This window comes from Ornithorhynchus anatinus, chromosome 7, assembly GCF_004115215.2.
Source record: "Ornithorhynchus anatinus isolate Pmale09 chromosome 7, mOrnAna1.pri.v4, whole genome shotgun sequence".
Taxonomy (NCBI): Eukaryota; Metazoa; Chordata; class Mammalia; order Monotremata; family Ornithorhynchidae; genus Ornithorhynchus; species Ornithorhynchus anatinus.
This window is the reverse complement of record NC_041734.1, coordinates 72,741,063-72,758,911: the sequence shown is the minus strand read 5'-3', so window position 1 is coordinate 72,758,911 and position 17,849 is coordinate 72,741,063. Positions and strand designations below refer to the sequence as shown.

The following is a 17,849-nucleotide window of genomic DNA, read 5'->3' as shown; positions in this document are numbered from 1 at the left end:
ACCTTTACCCTCTGCCCCCCCCCCCCCCCCCCCCCCCCCGCCTGCTCGTAAGGCAAGGAGGTTATTTAAACCGTAGCTGGGGGAGAAAAAGGTTAAACCCATCATGTGAAATGCATGAACTCTATCTGCTCTTATTCCACTTAGGTTCCTCTCCGGCTCTCGCATAACAAAGAACGATCACTAAACAGACTTACAGGATAAAAGAGCGACCCTTTGAAACATTAAAGATTGCCGTTCTGTCTCTGGATTAGCTATTTTTATCGGCTGTACGTATTCCATTAGCACAAATGATCGAACGTGAGTCCGCGGAGTCAACAGTGCCCTGACTCTCAGCCAGGTAGGTGAGATTTGTAATTTGAATAATAAAGCCTTCAAAATTATCATTTCCTTTTAAGTAAATCCTTAAAGCAAAGCGGGGAAGGGAGAGGTTTCTAACGCATCTTCTAAAATGAAGGATTTCGTTTAGAAAACAGGACTGGGGGACGCAGGTGCCAGACACTGGGTAGAATTTGCACTTATGCTCCATTAATTGCCGACATATCTTTCCTTCTTCCCTCTTCCCCTCCTCCTCCTCAAGTCCCTAGAGAGAAAAGCTGAGCAGCAGGCCCAAACTGGTACCCAGCAGCAATACCAGTAGCAGAAGTAGCCAATTAGCCTCCGGAATACAAAGGGGAAAAAAAATGATGCAGTTACCTAGCAACCGGAAAGAGCAGAAACAGCTGTGTGGCAGGCCCGGGCTGGTACCCTGGCAGTAACAGGATAGCCAATTAGCACGCTGTATTTAGTGCTGATGTGGTTTCCTAGTAACAAGCTGTACGAGTCTGTCTGTTGCGTTTTTTTCCTCTCTCCTTTCTCACATTTTCCCCAATCATGGCACAGCACTATGGTTTGCCCTAATTACTGTTTCTCCGCAGCTTCAAGCTGCCATCATTTGGTCCCCGGAGATATTGGGAGACCTCAAAAAAAAATCTCAGACGATGACAGAATTTAGGTTCTACTTCGAAGCCTCAAGACGCTCAACAAAACAAACCGAAACCAAAATAATAATGAATGAAAACACCAACAAAATGAATACAGTTCATCCTCTGCCCGTGTTTCTTACTAATCCATGATATCTTTTCAACCTGTCAATTCCAACGCCTGGGTTAGTGAAAAGGCATTAATTGCGATTAGGCAACACTCTCTATTTGGCGCGGTCTGCACGGTTTTGCCCATGAACAGCCCAAAACATTCTGTTGAACAGCAGAAATGCATAAAATAACTCATTTCACTATTCCAGAAAGAAAGCAGAGCTGTCTCCATCACTCCGGATTTTTGAAATTGCCAGAAAAAGACTTGCGTGGTCAACAGGCCTGAACCACCAGTTGCAAATTCCTCACGAAGGGTCCTCTGGTTTCGTCTGGAGTGGCAAAATTGGGCACCGGGCAGGGAGGACGGCTACTACCGCTCGGCCAGAACTGTTTGGTTGACCCGAGAATAAGTCACCTGCAGCAATTAATTCCACTGGGGTGACGCGCTATTTGGGGAAGGAAATTTAAACCTCCTCCAAGAGGCCTTCCCAGACCGAGCTCCCCTTCTCCCTCTGCTCCCTCTACCGTCCCCCCTTCACCTCTCCGCAGCTCAACCCTCTTTTCCCCCCATCTCCCTCTGCTCCTCCCCCTCTCCCTTCCCATCTCCTCAGCACTGTACTCGTCCGCTCGACTGTATATATTTTCATTACCCTATTTGTTAATGAAATGTACATCGCCTTGATTCTATTTAGTTGCTATTGTTTTAATGAGATGTTCATCCCCTCGATTCTATTTATTGCTACTGTTCCCGTCTGTCCGTCTCCCCCGATTAGACCGTGAGCCCGTCCGAGGGCAGGGACTGTCTCTATCTGTTACCGATTTGTCCATTCCAAGCGCTTAGTCCAGTGCTCTGCACATAGTAAGCGCTCAATAAATACTATTGAATAAATGAATGAATAAACCTAGATGTTTGAGCAGTTGTGGAGATCTAATAGAGAAAAATCAATACAGATCATTTTCTAAAACGCTCAACCCAACAATACCTTTGGTGTTCCAAGGAAGGCTTACACGTGCAGGTATTAAAAGGGAGAACAGGCAGAGAATCCCAATTTTGCAGATGAGGGAACTGACGCAACAGCAAAGTCAAGTCACTTGCTCAAGGTCCCACAGCAGGCAAATGGAGGAGTTGATATTAGAACCCAGGGCCTAATTCCCAGGCCCAAGCTCTTTCCACTAGACCATGCTGTTTCCTATGTGCGTGTACTACAATACACACACATACATATACGTGGCTCAGTGGAAAGAGCCCGGGCTTTGGAGTCAGAGGTCATGGGTTCGAATCCCGGCTCCGCCCCTTGTCAGCTGGGTGACTGTGGGCAAGTCACTTCACTTCTCCGTGCCTCGGTTCCCTCATCTGGAAAATGGGGATTAAGAGTGTGAGCCCCACGTGGGACGACCTGATTCCCCTGTGTCTACCCCAGCGCTTAGAACGGTGCTCTGCACATAGTAAGCGCTTAACGAATACCAACATTATTATATATGCTGTTAGAGGTCTGTAGGTACGTGCGGGTACGTATGCATGTATAGAAGTAGCACGGCCTAGTGGAAAGAGCACGGACCTGGGAGTCAGAAGGACCTGGGTTCCAATTCTGGCTCCACCACCTGTGTGCTGAGTGATATTGGACAAGTCACTTCACTTCTCTGTGCCTCAGTTCCCTCATCTGTAAAATGGGAATTAAGACTGGGAGTCCCAAGTGGGACAGGGACTGCGTCCAACCTGAGTAGCTTGTATCTACCCCAGTGCTTAGAACAGTGTTTGACACAGAGTAAGTGCTTAACAGACGCCATCGTCATCATCGTCATCATTATTATTATCATTTACTCTCTATCTACGCCACATTGGGGTTACACCTCCAGCATCCTTGAGCCCGAGAACATGAGGATTGTATTTACAGATCAGACCGATGAAATAAGCCATTTCCTTAGGTATCCTGCTGCACATAGCAAGAACCTGATAGGAGAACTGCAGGTGCCAGAATCTAGCAACCCAACCCTAGGTGGGAGACAGTGCGACCCAGTAGAAAGTTCAAGCGCCTGGGAGTCAGGAGACCTAGATTAGAGGCCCAGCTCTGTCATCTGCTTGCTGTGTGACCTTAGACAAGTCACTTAACTTCTCTGTATTTGGGTTTTCTCCTCTATAATGAGGATAAAACACCTAGTCTCCGCCGTCTTGGGACTTGAGCCCCGTGCAGGGCAAGTACCGCGTTCTGACGATCTTCTATCTCCTGAAGCGCCTAGCACATGGTAAGCACTTAATAAATACCGTCATTATCATTACGGCTATTCCTGTACCTGAGCCCAATCGGCACTGAAAAATGAGGGGACCAGCTTGTTTGAGCCCCCATTTTTTTTTCGAATACGTGTACACACGCGGACAACAGCAGCGGCAGGAATATCCACGCACGCAGCCTTACCACAAGACACTTAACTTCTCTGTGCCTCAGTTACCTCATCTGGCAAATGGGGATTAAAACTGTGAGCCCCACGTGGGACGACCTGTTCACCGTGTATCCCCCAGCGCTTAGGACAGTGCTTTGCACATAGTAAGCGCTTAACAAATACCACAATTTATTTATAGCCCAAATTTTTAGCGTTTTAGCTGGAACACCTGAAAAGGATTCGAGAATGCTCATCTCACAGTGCACTTCTATCGAGAGGAGAAGCAGCGTGGCCTCGTGGAAAGGGCACGGGCCTGGGAGTCAGAACGACCTAGGTTCTAAATCCGACTCTGCCATTCGTCTGCTGTGTGTCCTTGGGAAAGTCTCTTCACTTCTTTGGGCCTCAGTTACCTCATCTGTAAAATGGGGATTAAGATGGGTTCGGATCCCGGCTCTGCCACCTGTCAGCTGTGTGACTGTGGGCGAGTCACTTAACTTCTCTGTGCCTCAGTGACCTCATCTGGAAAATGGGGATCAAGACCGTGAGCCCCACGTGGGACAACCTGATCACCCTGTATCTCCCCCAGCGCTTAGAACAGTGCTCTGCACATAGTAAGCGCTTAACAAATACCAACATTATTAAGACCACGAGCCCCATGTGGGACATGGACTGTGTTCAACATTTTATGAAGCCCAGCCCTTAGTTCAGTGCCTGGCACATAGTTAGCACTTAAATACCGAAAGAGCTGATCCCAGGGGTGGTGACTAATTTTCCCTTAGTGCTACGGTCACTAAGAATGTAACTCGCGCTTTGTAGGAGAACTGACCGTGTATATATTTGTTCTTTGGTCTCTTCTTCCAGAAGCTAGGATTTAACTCCCTTCCTCGTCCTGGGCCCCTGTTCTTGTTCAGCGAGACAGCGGGCAGAGGGAGGAAAAAGCAGCTCTGAAAACTGCTCAGTCCTCACTGGGTTCGGTTGAGGTCCCCGTCTGAAGCAGCTCCTTGCAATTCAGGTCAGTATGATAGGCAATACTAAGCTCTACTAGCCAAAAATCAGGGGAAGATGTTAAGCACGGTAACACGTCTAACTGTGTACGGTATGGCCCGGTGGAAAGAACCCAAGCCTGAATCAGAGGTCCTGGGTTCAAGTCAATTCAATAGTATTTATTGAGCGCTTACTATGTGCAGAACACTGGGGTCTGATCCCAGCTCTGCCACTTGCTTACAGTGTGATCTTGGGGCAAGTCACTATATTGATCTATACCAGTTTCCTCATCTGTAAAATGGGGATGAAATGCCAGTTCCCCCACTCCTCACTATAACCCCATGTGGGACCTGATCGGCTTATAGCTCTCCCAAAGCTTAATACAATGCTTGGAAGCGCTTAATAAATATCACAACCACTATGATGATTACTATTCTATCCTGAATAGAAATCCCTCTCCCCGGTTGTCGGTCAACTTCTGCCCTGCTGCGGGCTAAATGATAGCCCATATAATCTTTATCCTATTTAGCGAAACTGCGGAAGGAACTAAGATTCAGAGGCAGCCTTTTATCCCAGCGCTTAGAAAAGTGCTCCAGCGCTTAGAACAGTGCTCCAGCGCTTAGAACAGTGCTCGGCACATAGTAAGCGCTTAACAAATACCAACATTATTATTCCTACTATCTGACTTGCCCCTTAGAACGTGCTGGCCTTCGAATTTCACGCAGGCTACCTACACAGAGGATGCCGGGCAATAGGGCCGTTATTTATCTGGGCTAAGGCTGCCCCAACCTGTCTTGGGGTATAGATTTGATGATCCCTTTGAAAGAAAGCCTTAACTCTACTTGTACTGGAGACCTGAAAAAATTCAACTTCTTCATTGACTGCCATTTATAACCATCCTCCACAGGGGTCTAGGACTCAGGCTAGTTTTCTAACAACCATGCACCGGGATTCTTCTGAGGCATTCAAAGATTTTCACAAAGACCATCTTCCCGCTTTTCACAGACGCTGAGAACGACACTGAGAGCAGAAAGCCAAGAACTACAAAAATCTTTCCATTTAAGGTTATCGTTCACATCATTCTCAAGCTACAGTTCCTCGATGGAGGTGGAATTGTTGCAGATAAAAGATAATCGGGTTGGAGCCTGTCCCCGCCCACAGGGGGTTCACGGTCTAAAAGGGGGAGGGGACAGATGTCGAATCCCCATTTAATAGATGAGGAAACCGAGGCGCAGAGAAGGCCCCTCAGCACACAGGTGCAGAGTCAACATTAGAACCCGGGTCCTTGGATATCCCGGCCCGTTCCACTTGGCCACACTGGTGTACGTCCCTCGATTTGCACTCAATTATCTCCTACACGGACCAACTGTCCATCAAGTCATCAAGACCCTTCTTGAACCTTCAGTCGACTGTATTGATTGAGTGCTTACTGTGTGAAGAGCACCGTACTAAGAACTGTAAGCCCGTCAAAGGGCAGGGACTGTCTCTATCTGTTACCGATCTGTCCATTCCAAGCGCTTAGAACAGTGCTCTGCACATAGTAAGTGCTCAATAAATATTATTGAATGAATGAACTTGGTAGTGTACCATTCAACGGGGATGACAGACATGTTGCCTGCCCCCAGAGAACTTCCAATCTAGAGGGAGCTTACTGTCTAGCACCTTCTAGCGTCTCAACATTTCCTCTTTCAACTCTGACGCTCTCTCTAATAACGTATTATGTACCCCTCATCTAGACTATAAGCTCATCCTCTAGACTGTAAACTAATGGACAGGGAATGGGTCTGTTTATTGTTCAGTTGTACTCTCCCAAGCACTAGTGCAGCGCTCTGCACACAGTGAGCACTCAATGATTACGACCGAATGAATGAAGTTACCCAAACCCTTCTCCAACCCGTCCGCTCTGCTCAACAAAATCACCTGAGTTGTGAAAAATGCTTCCTGTGGTCGCCAGCCCCATTCTTCTGCAGCATGGTGTAGTGGATAGAGCACGGCCTGGGAGTCATTAGGTAACGGGTTCTAATCCTGCCTCCGCCGCTTATCTACTGTGTGACCTTGGGTAAGTCACTCTGCCTCTCTGGACCGCAGTACCTGCGTCTACAAAATGGGGATTGAGACTGTGAACCCACGTGGGGCGGGAACTGTGTCCAACCCGAGTGGCTTATATCTACCCCAGCGCTTAGTACAATGCCTGGAACATAGTAAGTGCTTAACAAATGCCATAATTATTATTATTATTATTATTATTATTATGGGCGAGGTCAAAAGAAGCACCCACTGGGCTTCGTCGGTGCTACTCACTGGACTGTACCAAAGTTTCTTAAAGTAACCCCTTTCTCATCTCTGTGTCAAATAAAGCAGGCCTAACCCTTTTGATCCTTGCATGTACAGAAATTTTAATGCCCGCCTTTTGTCATTTTTATTGCCCCTCTCTGAACCCCTGGCATTCATTCATTCAATCGATCATATTTATCGGGCGCTTACCGTGTGCAAAGCACTGTACAAAGCACTTGGGAGAGAAGAGTATAACAGCAAACAGACACACTCCCTGACCGCAGTGAGCTCACAGTCTAGTAGAGGAGACACATATTAATATACACAAATAAATACAAAATATAAACCGATATAAAAAATAAACAAGTAAATAAATAAATTACAGATATATACAGACATATATATATTGAGAAGCAGTGTGGCCTAGTTAAAAGAGTTTGGGCTGGGACTCAGAGGACCTAGGTTCTAATCCTGGCTCTGCCATTTGTCTACTGTGTGTCCTTGGGCAAGTCACTTTGCTTCTCTGTGCCTCAGTTACCTCATAAATAAAATGTCCCCCATTCAGATTGTGAGCCCCATGAGGGACATGGACTTTTGCCTACCCTAGTGTTTAGTTCAGTAAGAGAAGAAGCGTGGCTTAGCGGAAAGAGCGAAGGCTTGGGAGTCGGGGTCACGGGTTCTACTCCCGGCTCCGCCACTTATCAGCTGTGCGACCTTGGGCAAGTTCTTCACTTCTCTGGGCCTCAGTTCCCCCATCTGTAAAATGGGGATTAAGTCTGTGAGCCCCACGTGGGACAACCTGATTACCTTGTCTGTTCCAGTGCTTAGAACAATGCTTGGCATATGGCAAGCACTTAACCAATACCAACATTGTTATTATTATTACCTGGAACAAAAGAGCTTAAATAGAATTAAATTTTAAAATGCATGCAACATCCGGATCAACAAACTCACTTAACAGATTAATATTACATAGTCTCATATGGTTGTCATCATCATCATCAATGGTATTTACTGATTTGCTTTACTATGTACTAAGCATTGTACTAAGCACTTGTGTGTCACTCCCCCTTACCTCCACTTAGAATGTAAGCTTCTTGAGGGCAGGGTTTCCAGGTTCTAATGGTGCCTTGGGCTGGAGATAAAACTACTAAGAGATGGAAGAGATTTCATGCTTTTCTTCTTTCTCTTCACCTTTCAAATATATATTTAATTTGCATTTGATGTCCAAGCTCATATTCAAAAAGGCACCTGGAGTGAGTTTAGCCTAATAATAATAATAATCACAATTATAATTGTGGCATTTGTTAAATGTTTCTTATGTGCCAGGCACTATACTAAGCAATGGGGTAGAAACAAGATATTGAGGTTGGACAAAATCCCTTTTCCACATGCAGTAAATTCACAATCTAAGCAGGGGAGAGAACAAGTATTTGAATCCCCACTTTAGAGATGAGGAAACGGGAGCACAGTGAAGTTAAATGACTTGCCCAAGGTGACACAGCAGGAAAGTAGCAGAGCTGGAATTAGAAACCAGGTCCTCTGACTCCTAGGCCTGAGTTATTGCCACTAGGCCAAGCTGCTTCCCACCACACTTACATTATCGAAAGATTACCTAAAGGTGCTGGTTTTGTGCATGAGCCATTTTTATCATTATGATGATCATCGCTATTATTATTATTATTGCATTTGTTAAGTGCTCACTACGTGTCAAGCACCGGGGTAGATATTCAGGACGGATGCAATATTTGTCCCACATGGAGCTCACGGTATAAGTAGCAGGGAGAACAAGCATTAAATCCCCATTTTACAGTTTAGGACACTGAGACAGAGAAGTTCAGTGACTTGCCCAAGGTCACCCAGCAAGCAACTGGCAGAACTGGGATTCGAACGAAGCTACTCTGGCTCTCAGACCCACGTTCTTTCCACTAGGCCACACTGCTCCTCCACTCGGCCCTTTATTACCCTGCCATAAAACTGAACCCATAAAACTGATAACTGCCAAACTCTCATATGCCTAAGATTCCTCACAATCACGATGTCTTCATGAATGTGGAAAATTTTATGACCACGTTCCCCAAACCTTCTTCTAAAGTTGTGAAATCCAATGAGCCCAAATGGTAACACACCCTTATTAAATACGTGTCATATTATGGTGTGACCCCTCACATAGTTCCTCATTTTATAGCTAGAGATTTAATGAATTGCTCTATCCCCGCCACGATAAACGGAACAGGATTTCTGAATTCAGTTCCCTTCAAACCCCTGAAATCATTCTGATTAACTGAGAAGGTGCATGGCCTAGTGGGAAGAGCAGGGGCTTAGGAGTCAAAGGACCTGAGTTCTAATCCCGGCTCCATCACTTAATAATAACAAAAACAGTGGTATTTGTAAGCGCTTCCTATGTGCAAAGCACTGGGGTGGATACAAGGTGAGCATGTTGTCCCATGTGGGGCTCGCAGTTTTAGTCCCCATTTTACAGATGAGGTAACCGAGGTGCAGAGAAGTTAAGTGACTTGCCCAAAGTCACACAGCTGGCAAGCGGCAGAGCTGGGATTAGAACCCACGACCTCTGACTTCCAAGCCCGGGCTCTTTCCATTGAGCCCTGCTTCCCACGCTGCTGTGTGACCTCAGGCAAGTCACCTCACTTCTCTGGCCCCAGCTACCTCAACTGTAAAATGGGGATTAAGACTGTGAGCCCCGCATGGGACAGGGGCTACGTCTAACCTAGGGAAGCAGCGTGGCTCAGTGGAAAGAGCCCGGGCTTTGGAGTCAGCGGTCATGGGTTCGAATCCCGGCTCGGCCACTTATCAGCTGTGTGACTTTGGGCAAGCCACTTAACTTCTCGGTGCCTCGGTTGCCTCATCTGTAAAATGGGGATTAAGACTGTGAGCCCCACGTGGGACAACCTGATTCCCCTGTGTCTACCCCAGCGCTCAGAACAGTGCTCGGCACATAGTAAGCGCTTAAGAAATACCAACATTATTATTAACATTATTAACCTGTTTCGCTTGTATCCAATGCCTTGCACGTGGTCACCACTAAATAAATGCTAAATAATAATAATAATAATAATAGTGGTATTTGTTAAGCAATTACTATGTCAGGAGCTGTTCTAAGCACTGGGGTAGATACACCATAATTGGAGTGGATGCAGTCCCTGTCCCACACAGGGCTCCCAATCTTAATCCCCATTTTATAGATGAGGAAACTGAGGTACAGAGAAGCGAAGTGACGGGCCCGAGGTCACACAGCAGACAAGCGTGGAGACGGAATTAGAATGCAAGCTATCATCACTACTATCAAGGCAGGCTATTTCACCTCCTTTCTGCGCTGTTTTCTGTATCTGTAAAGAGGGGACTCTCTACCTCTTAGACTGTGGCCCATAGTAAGAACTTAGTAAATAATAATGATGGCATCTGTTGAGCGCTTACTATGTGCCAGGCACTGTTGTTGCTACAGTGATTATTTCTATAACCCGGCGTTCCACTGGAGTGATGGATTTTTATTTTCCTGTTGAACTCCCTGCTTCTGAAGAAAGACTGTTTTGGCCTGTGAGTTACAAAATCGTGGTACAGATGAATGAATTCGACACTATTCGACACTCAGTCCTGTAAGAGAGAAGCAGCTTTCAATAACAACTCTTCTAGCTTGCTTATTAAAAGTCCAGTCTTTTAATAAGGATGGCATTTGTTAAGCGCTTACTATTCATTCAATAGTATTTGCTGAGCGCTTACTAGGCTTACCATGGACTAAGCGCTTGGAATGTACATATCGGCAACAGATAGAGACAGTCCCTGCCCCTTGACGGGCTTACGGTCTAATCAAGGAATCATTTCCACCACCGGGAACGAGAAAACGGAGGCGGGCCTGCCTACGTGCAAAGCACTGTTCTAAGCGCTGGGAAGGAGAGAAGGTGATCAGGTTGTCCCATGTGAGGCTCACAGTTTTACTCCCCATTTTACAGATGGGGTAACTGAGGCCCTCTTTTCCATCGCTGCTTCTCTTCTCCATCACTGTCCCAGGAACAACAGTTTCAACAGTCAAGGACATTCTCTTTCTGGTATCTTCTGTGACGTACGTTTGTCCTCCTGGTGCTTTGCAGTTTAGCGGCACCACTTGGACACTCTGATCTACATTTCTGGATTAGTTGGGGTTACTGCTAATGTATTCTGCAACCATAACTTCCTGGGGCAATGAATTCCACACATTTAGCACCACTGGATAAACAAGTGCTTCCAGCGCTTGCCCTTCCATCTTGGTTCCCGAAGGAGGTCGACAACTCGTGCTAAATAGAGGTGGTGTGATAGAATGGATGGGTTAAATGCTAACCTGGGAAGCCAAGAGACCTGGAATCTTGTCCACGTAACATCTCTCACTCTAGTTTCCTTTTCAGTGAACGGAAATTGCAGAACCTGTGCATTTCGTAGGGGTAACAGGAGACACTTTTTATTAATAATAACTGTATTGATCATCAATAAGTGTATTCTATCATTGAATAATCAATAATAGTACTCTATTATTGCTTTGCTCTAGTCCACTAGGAAAAAGGGACTACGTAAATCCAAAATGACGGTGTTACTACCGTTCATCCCGAATACTCATGCCCCAGAATAGGAATGTAGCATCTCAACAACTTCTTTAGATTGTCCCATCGACATTCTGGTGATCTGATGGATTCTGAGATCCTCCCGGGGCTCCCTACTTTGAAGTCACTGAAGGAAGGTCTTGATCAGTTCATTTGCATCAGAAGCTATGGGCTCCTCATATTCCCCCTTCACACTTAGTTTACAACCGTCATACCTCTGGGCTATTAGCATTTCCCGAGCTACACGACCAACTTGATATCATTTTTCTTGATCTGGAATAAACCTTTTTCTTCTTCCTTTTTCACTCCAGGCTTTTCTAGCCTGAGCTGAGGGATTACGCAGCCCCTCCTTTTCCCTCATCAACTTCTAATTCCAAACAAAACCACTCTCCTGAAACCTGCATTAGTTCAAAGACTGTATGACCTCTTAATTGAGTGAGAGCCTCTTAACAAGATGAAGTTAATACCGTGATAACTGTATTTAATGGTTGCCCACCATTCCACCTGGACCCATCCGTTTACCGGGTGTCACTCGAGGCTCCTGTCCTATCTCACCTATGACTAGATCAGCAGCACATCCAAGCCAGAGCGGTTACTGTCTGCCGAGAAAGCGTCTCCGGCAGAGTTAAGCTTGCCTACTTCAAGCTTCCCAAACTGGTTCCCAAAGCAAAAGGGAAGGCCGATTGATCCCATCCTCTTTCCCAGGACAAAGCTGGGAACGGCAGAGCGGAAATGAGAGGAACAAAACAGCTCAGATAGGTCACAGGCTTTGGGGTTCTGTGACATCTCCCGGTCCCCTCTCAAGGTCGCACCTGGAGAGTTTCCAGTATTCTACCAGTCTCGGCTACGGGAGGGAGAGTCAAGCAGAGGCCTACCCGATCCATTCCTCGCTTGGCCAGTGGCCAGCGAGTGGAAGGCAATCTGCTACAAGTCAAAACTCACCGGTGCCGGGCAGCAGCGGCATGGGAGCGGGTCGAGGGCGGAGACTCAGGTTTACTGCACGGAAGGCGGCAGTGGTAAACCACTTGCATATTTTTACCAAGAAAACTCTATGGATACACTATCTGAACGACTGCAGATGGAGAGCGGGGTGTTCTGAGAGAGATGTGTCCGTGGTGTCCCTAAGGGTCAGAGATGACTCGACAACGTAAGATGACAAGACATCTCCCTTACGCTCTGATCTATATTTCTGGATTAGTTGGGGCTCCTACTCATATTTTCTGCCTGCATCACTTCGTGGGGCCATGAATTGCATAGGTTTAGCACCTGTAGGCAAACTAGTGTTTCCATATTTTGTTCAAACCTTCAAGCCTCAGTGGGGACCACTCCGGCCTGGTGTAGTGGGATCTGATGAGCAATCGGGCATTTGCCCTGCCCATGCTTCATGTTTTTGTAGATTTCAATCAGGCCGTCTCTCCGCTTTCATCATTCAGACTGAGAGAGCCTCATCTTTCCCGCCCGTCTGCAGAAGGAAGCCGCTCCATCTTCCCTCTGATCCGTAGTGATTATTATGAAATGGCAAATGATGTCTTTTGTTTCTTAATTCAGGAAGGCAGGGAAGTTCCAGGGTCCTAGTCCAAGTATGGGGAGCAACCAGAGGTCCCAGGCTGGGCCTCCCCTGGAGGGGAACTGAATATCAAGAACAGCCCTAAAAATGGGAGAGGCGGCATGGTCTAGTGGAAAGATAATAATAATAACTGTGGTATTTGTTGGGTGCTTACAGTGTGTCAGACACTGTGCTAAGCTCAGGGGTAGATAAAGGCAAATGGGGTTGGACAGAGTCCCACCTGAGGGTCATATCTTAATCCTCACTTTACAGATGAGGTAACTGAGGCTCAGAGAAATGAAGCGACTTGCCCAGGGTCACACAGCAGACAAGTGGCAGAGCTGGGATTGGAACCCAAGTCCTTCTGACTTCCAGGCCCTTGCTCCATCCGGTAGGTACCGGCATCGGAGTCAAGAAACCTGAGTTCTAATCCCAGCTCTGTCACTTGCCGGCTCTGTGACCTTGGATGAGTCAGTTCACTTCTTCGTGCCTCAGTTCCCTCATCTATTAGATGGGGATAAAATACCTGTTCGGACCCATTTTTAGACTGTGAGCCTCGTATGGGACAGGGATTGGGTCTGATCTGAATGCATGGAATCCAACCCTGTGTTTTCAGAGTGCTTGGCACCCAGTAAGTGTTCAACAAATTCCATAATAATACTACTAATTATTATAATTAACTGAGCCAGAGAAGGAAGATTCACCAGGATAGCAATGGCCCAGGGCCAGTCTAGACCTTCTAGACTCCCAGCCCTGGAATGGTTCCAGAGCTGATCTGGAAGCAAGCAGCGTGGCCTAGCGAACAGAGCACAGGCCTAGGAATCAGAAGGACCATGGAAGCAGCGTGGTGTAGTGGATAGAGCACGGGCTTGGGAGTCAGAAATTCCTGGGTTCTAATCCTGGCTCCGCCATTTTGCTGTGTGGCCTTGGGCAAGTTATTTCACTTCTCTGTCCCTCAGTTACCCCATCTGTTAAAGGGCGATTGAGACTGTGAGCTCCACCCAGGACAACTTAATCTGCTTGTATCCACCTCAGTGCCTAGTACATAGCAAGACTTTAACAAATACCACCATTATCATTATTATTAGTATTATTAAGGACCTGGGTTCTAATTCTGGATCCACCACTTGTCTGCTGTGTGACCTTTCATTCATGCAATTGTATTTACTGAGCGCTTACTGTGCGCAGAACACTGTAATAAGCAAGTCACTTTACTTCTCTGTGCCTCAGTTATTTCATCTGTAAAATGGGGATTAAGACTGTGAGCCCCATGTGGGACCTGGACTGTGTCCAACCAGATTAGCTTCTATCTACCAGAGCTTTTAGTACGGTGCCTGACACATAGAAAACACCTAAAAAACGAAAAAAAGCCCAGTTGGGCTTCCATAGGTTAGACCACAGAAATTCTCCTAGAAGTACGAGATGAAGCAAACTCATCCATCCATCAGCCTATTAGCGGGCGGTTCGGGATTCAGGTTAGGAATAGCGGAATTGAAGCAAATAATGGTGGTATCTGTTGAGCACCCACTAGGTGCCAAGCACTATACTTGAATTTACTATGGTAAATTCGAGATAATCATATTGAGCAGTGCCCCTGTCCCACCAGGGGCCCCAGTCTAGCAGGGAGGGATAATGGAAATTTAATCTCCAATTAACAGATGAGGAAACCGAGGCCTCCAGAAGTGAAGTGACTTGCCCAAGGTCACTCCCAGCAGGCAACTGCGGAGCCGGAAAATGCTTCTGGAGGGTGGTGAAGCCCCTGCTTTGAGCAATGGACTGTCCAGAAGTGAATTAAGTTTCAGGGTCATCTTTGGAGTTTAAACTAACACTGTTCTACCTGAATCTACCCATTACCATGGATAATGAAGAACTGTCTCTTAACAGCTTGGCCTCACAGTATTGCTTTTAGGTCGATCGGGTGTGAAAACCAACTTTGCAATTGCTGCAATTTATTATTAAAACCTATCCCAGAACAGGCACAGGAAGGCAAAAGGGTACCCATCTGTCCATGACAGTTTAGCTTAGATGGATTTGATGCTTTCTAAGGTCCTTCCATCCCTGTGACTCTACAAAACATTAGGGGAATGTAGGCATGTTTGTATTCATTGCCTAATTAAGAGAAAGTATTCATTTAATTGGTAATATATAAAGCTCTGACTTAATAATAGGTTTTTCTTTTGCCTTCGGAGGCAGAATGTTTAAGAATCAGCATGTCTGAGTTTCAAGAAGTCTTCCTCCAGACTGCAGTGTTTGAGGTTAGATAAAAATACCATCATTTTAACCTTTGGCGATGGTCTCGGAAAATGGTAGAAACGGGATGGGCAGAAGAGGATAACATATCATGATAGAGTGAATACGGGGAGTATTAGGCTTGAAGGAGTAGTGCGATTGAGACCACAATTCTTCATTTACTGAGGAGGATGGGAAAAAACCCCAAAACCAAATACGAAGAGTGGGGAAGATGTCCTGAAGAAGCAGACAGTATGGGGATGTCGCAGGAGTTGGTAATGCTAGGCAAGTTCTCATCTTTCTTCCTAGAGAAAAACATTCCCATTTTCTGAAATTCTATTTGCTTACACTTAGAGCAATTATGCACACATGTATAAATTATAAATCATGCATTTATATTAATGTCTGTCTCTACCTCTGGACTGTAAGCTCACTGTGTGCAGGGAACCTGCCTGCCAACTCTGTTGTATTGGACTCTCTCGAGTGCTTACTACAGTGTTCTGCACACAGTAAACATTCAGTAAATGTCATTGATGACACTTTATTCTGGAGATGCCGTTCCTTACTTCTCCCCCCAGCACAACTAATAGTTACGTCTTAGCCACAGTGAAAAAACGTAGTTTAAATGTCTGCTGCTTTGGGGAAACTTTGCCTTGCTTCTGGCTTCTTCCACTCCCTCAGGTTGTTAATTCAGAAGAAATCAACTAACTCTGAGATGACCACATCCAAAAGCCAACTCTCTAAAAGTCTCTCTTGGTGCAATAAGCAAATCAACAACATCAATGATTTATTGTCTCTAAGGACTACAATCTTCCTACATTTTCTGAGAGAGAAAATGTCCAAGTGCTTCTTCTATTAGAAAAAATTTCCACATCGGAGATGAAATACAAGCGTTCTCCTCATTTTCCCCCCTCTCTGATATTCCCTCTTTTTCCTCCTTCCCCACCAAACTTGGAGAAGAAAAAGAGGCAGGCCTTGCTTCTACTGAATTCCTGAATCCATGTTGAAAGAGACTGGATTAAATGGACATCCATCAACAGACCACCTACCCTAAACCTACTACTAGTAATTCTACCACCACTAATAATAAAATGGTCAATCATATTGATCGAGTACTTTCTGTGCCAAGCACTGTACTAAGGGCTTGGAAGAGTAAAATAGAACAGAGTTGGTAGACATGTTCCCTTCCCACAATGAGCTTAAAGTCTAGAGGGGGAGGCAGACATTAATATAAGTAAATTACAGATATGTATGGGTAAGGGCTGTGGGGCTGAGAGAAGGGTGGATAAAGGCCACAAATCCAAATGCAAGGATGACAAAGAAGGGTGTGGAAGAAAAGGAAATGAAAACCTAGTGAGAGAAGGTCTCCTGGAGGAGATGTGCCTTCATTAAGGCTTTGGCTGTGGGGACAGTGACAGTCTGTCAGAAATGAAGAAGGAGGGTGTCCTAATTGTGATATTTGTTAAGCCCTGACTATGGGCCAAGAAGTGTACTAAGTGCTGGGGTAATACACTAATCAGTACGATCAGGATAGGTACACTAATCAGATCAGACACAGCTCCAGTTCCACTCAGGGCTCACAGTCTAAGTAGGAGGGAGAAGAGGTACTGAATCCCCATTTTACAGATGAGGAAATTGAGGCGCATGAAACTGAAGTGTCTTGTCCAAAGTCACACAGCAGGCAAGTGGCAAAGCTGGGATTAGAACCCAGGAATTGTGACTCGTGCTTTTTTCACTAGGCCACCCCTCTTCTCCTCTAAACATCTGGACAGCGAGCAGCTCTCTTTCACACCGCTCACCAGCTCCAGCAGGCTTTCACTCTAGCTTTGCCTTCCCTCCCCTCCCACGAACATCGACTCTTTCATTACCCTTCTCTGTTTGGATCCCATTTAATTTCATCATTCACGCCTCCTCGATTATTCTTAGTTCATCTACACCCCATAAATTATCACCTTTCTTTCCAGTTCCCCCCTGTGCCCCATTCACACCAGCTCCAAATAAATATTTCTCATTCCCATCCATTTAGCCCAAATTAATTCTCTCTTACACAGACACCTATTTTGCCTTCCAAAGTTTCCCCTTGGGGATGGTTCCCAGGCAAACGGCCACACGGAGAACACGGGCAATAACTTCCTGCGTCTTCTCTTCGTTTTTTTTTTTTCCTTCCAGAAGACAAAGCCCGGCGTTACCCCCACACGCAAACACAAATTCAGTGGGCCACTTGCTAGCTTATATCATCAACCACATCTTTACCACTCGCCTGTGGTGGCCCGCCTGACTCTCCATCTTAGGTCCAAATAAGGTTTAATTGCTCTGGCCCAAATGTGAGGAAGGAAGGGAGGAAATAGCGGGGAGGCATGGAGGAGACTGGGCAAGAAAAGGCTTTGTTTGAGTGGGCAGAATGGAATCTGTCAGATTCCCTCGATGTCAGATCGATTAAGCTGGATAGAGCCCAGCCCTGAACTCAGAGGGAACTGGGTTCTAAATCCGGCTACGCCACATGTCTGCGGTGTGACCTTGGGCACTTCACTTCGCTGTGTCTCAGTTACCTCACCTGGAAAATGGGGATTAAGACTGTGAGCCCCGTGTGGGACAGGGACATGGTAAGTGCTTAATAAATACCAGAATTATTATTAGTAGTATTCCCAAAACATCCCATTTTGAGAACTCTGCAGGTTCTGGCAGTCCAGGCCTGCTTTAATCTGGGGCGAATGCTCAGTAAGAGAAAATCCCACACAATTTCTAAGAATCCTCAGATTCAACCTCCTCCCAAACCCA

The 17,849-nt window shown here is 46.1% G+C and overlaps 1 protein-coding gene and 1 non-coding gene across 2 annotated transcripts in view; one reads left to right on the top strand and one right to left on the bottom strand.

The window, feature by feature from the left end:
• The window catches only part of KLF7 (Kruppel like factor 7), a 129,948-nt gene that overhangs the window by 50,483 nt on the left and 61,616 nt on the right, over positions 1–17,849 (bottom strand). The window lies entirely within an intron of this gene.
• Positions 12,091–12,228, top strand: LOC114813415. Its single transcript, XR_003761135.1, has one exon. It is a non-coding gene; the product is annotated as a small nucleolar RNA SNORA7 (small nucleolar RNA).